This window comes from Myotis lucifugus, unplaced genomic scaffold (genome assembly GCF_000147115.1).
Source record: "Myotis lucifugus unplaced genomic scaffold, Myoluc2.0 scaffold_2068, whole genome shotgun sequence".
Taxonomy (NCBI): Eukaryota; Metazoa; Chordata; class Mammalia; order Chiroptera; family Vespertilionidae; genus Myotis; species Myotis lucifugus.
In genome coordinates this window covers 15,080-17,636 of record NW_005873116.1, presented here as the reverse complement: position 1 = coordinate 17,636, position 2,557 = coordinate 15,080, and positions in this window count along the sequence as shown.

Genomic DNA, 2,557 nt, shown 5'->3' with positions numbered 1-2,557 from the left:
AGGCCAGGGGGAGGGGCTGCGGGCCAATGGTGGTAGTGGGGGCCCATTGGGGGTGGGGTTGGCCCAGGGGAGTGGCTGCTGGAAGTTGGCCTGCCCTGCCCCCTATTCGGGTGGGGGGGGTGATCAGAGGTGGGGCTGGCTCAGGGGAGGGGCCACAGGCAGATGGCTGGGCGCCCCTGCCCCTGATCGGGGTGCAGGGGCCGATCTGGGAAGGGGCCAGGCAAGGGGAAGGGGCTGCAGGAGGTTGGCTGGCCAGCCCCACCCCGTGATTGGGCCAGTTTGCTAGCCACAGTGGGTGTCCTAGCAACCAGTTGTTCCAGTCGTTACTGATTTCTGGTCGCTGGCTTTTTATATTTATAGATATAAAGAATTTTTAATGTATTATGGATACAAGTACATTATCAGATATATAATATATTAATATTTTCTCCCATTCTGGATGGGTTGATTTTTCACTATCTTGACTATGTCCTTTGAAGCATAAAATTTTTCAAATATGATAAAAAAGATATTAAAATTTACCATATTAAAGAGGAAAATAGCCCTGACTTGTTTGGCTCAGTGGATAGAGCATCGGCCTGCAGACTGAAATGTCCCAGGTTCGATTCCAGTCAAGGGCATGTACCTTGTTTGCAGGCACATCCTCAGTAGGTGGTGTGCAGGAGGCAGCTGATCGATGTTTCTCTCTCATCAATGTTTCTAACTCTCTATCCCTCTCCTTTCCTCTCTGTAAAAAAATCAATAAAATATATTAAAAAAAATTAAAAATAAAGAGGAAAATAGTATAGTGCAATTTATAATGCCTAGCATGGCAACCATCAATTCAGTATTTATTACTACTATTCTCATTATTATTATATTAATAGAGTATCACATAAAGGAATACTTCAAAAATGTATTATTAAGAATACAATGGTAGAACAATTGAGTGAGAAGAAAATACTTTAAAATATGACATAATAGGAAAAAAATATAAACAGGTTGGACAAATAGAAAAGAAAATCTATATATATAAAAGCCTAATATGCAAAGTGTCCCCTCGAGAGTTTGACTGACCAAAAGTTTGATCACTCACTATGACGTGCGGCGATCACCATGGGGCCACATGGAATGAAGGAAGGCCCTGGACAGCAGCCGGCAGCAGCTAGGGACCCTACCCGTGCATATATTTCGTGCACTGGGCCTCTAGTATAGAATAAGATGGTAGATACAAATGTAAATATGCCAGTACTTACATCAAATCTAAACAAACTCAATGTTTAAAGACATATATTGTTAGACTGCATTTTAAAAACTAACAGCCCTAACCCATTTGGCTCAGTGGATAGAGCATCGGCTTGTGGACTGAAGGGTCCCAGGTTTGATTCTGGTCAAGGGCATGTACCTTGGTTGTGGGCACATTCCAAGTAGGGGGTGTGCAGGAGGCAGCTGATTGATGTTTCTCTCTCATTGATGTTTCTAACTCTCTATCCCTCTCCCTTCCTCTCTGTAACAAAAAATCAATAAAACATATAATAAAAAATGAAAAAGAAATAAACCGATGTTTCTATGAAAATTGAAGCGTTTGTTTAAAAAAAAACAACAAAAAAAAAACAGTAACCTAGAGAGATGTTTTACTTATGCTAATATCAGACACAGTAGTCCAAAAGCCTGTTAAAAACAAATATCTCATTATCATTAATACATCAATTTTTTAAAACAATACCAATTATCAATTGGTAACACCTACTAATAAAAACTCAAAATAATCAAAGCAAAGTGGATAAAGAAAAAATATATGCATATCTTGCTTGTGAGTTTGATCCCCAAAATAATGGATAAGTACCTAAAAGTTTTAAAGAACAAAATTTTAAATGTAACCTGTTTGATATTGCTTTGTGCTGGTCTCAGCCTCTCAATAACCAATGTGGTGTCTGGATCAGCCCTTGTGGTTCCTTTTATGATTGCAAGATGTCCTTCAGCAATAACCATAAAAAAATGTTTTAAAAATAAAAGTTTATTATTTTAAAAACCCGGAAATTACATAGAACACCCAGGGCCAGAAAACAGTCACAGGGAGAGAGAGAGAGAGAGAGAGAGAGAGAGAGAGAGAGAGAGAGAGACAGCAAAGCACACACACACTGCTTTTATTGGACTGAAGGCCAAGAGTTTGGCAAACTCGCTCTTTATTCATGAATTTAAAATATAAGAGCAGAACTTAAAGCACAGGAATGAGAAGAAAAAAAAATAGTCCAAATAGCCAGTGAACTAAATCTCTAAAACAAAGGAACCTCACTGGAGGGAGGCAGCCTAGCTCTTTATCTAGTCAAGTGGCTGACAAAGATAGTCCTCATGAAAGTAAATGCCTCTTTGAAATAAATACCTCAGCAATGAAGGCTTAAGCAATGCACTTGCAATTAAAAACAAACAAAAAACTGTCAGACAACTTCAAGGAACAGCTAGAAGGCCAGTGTGCCTACAACAAAGTGTGCATGAGACCAAGTGAAAGAAGAGGTTGCCAGGGGTATGAGGATGTGGAGTCCTTTAGTCCTAAAATCATTTGGACTTTATTCAAATG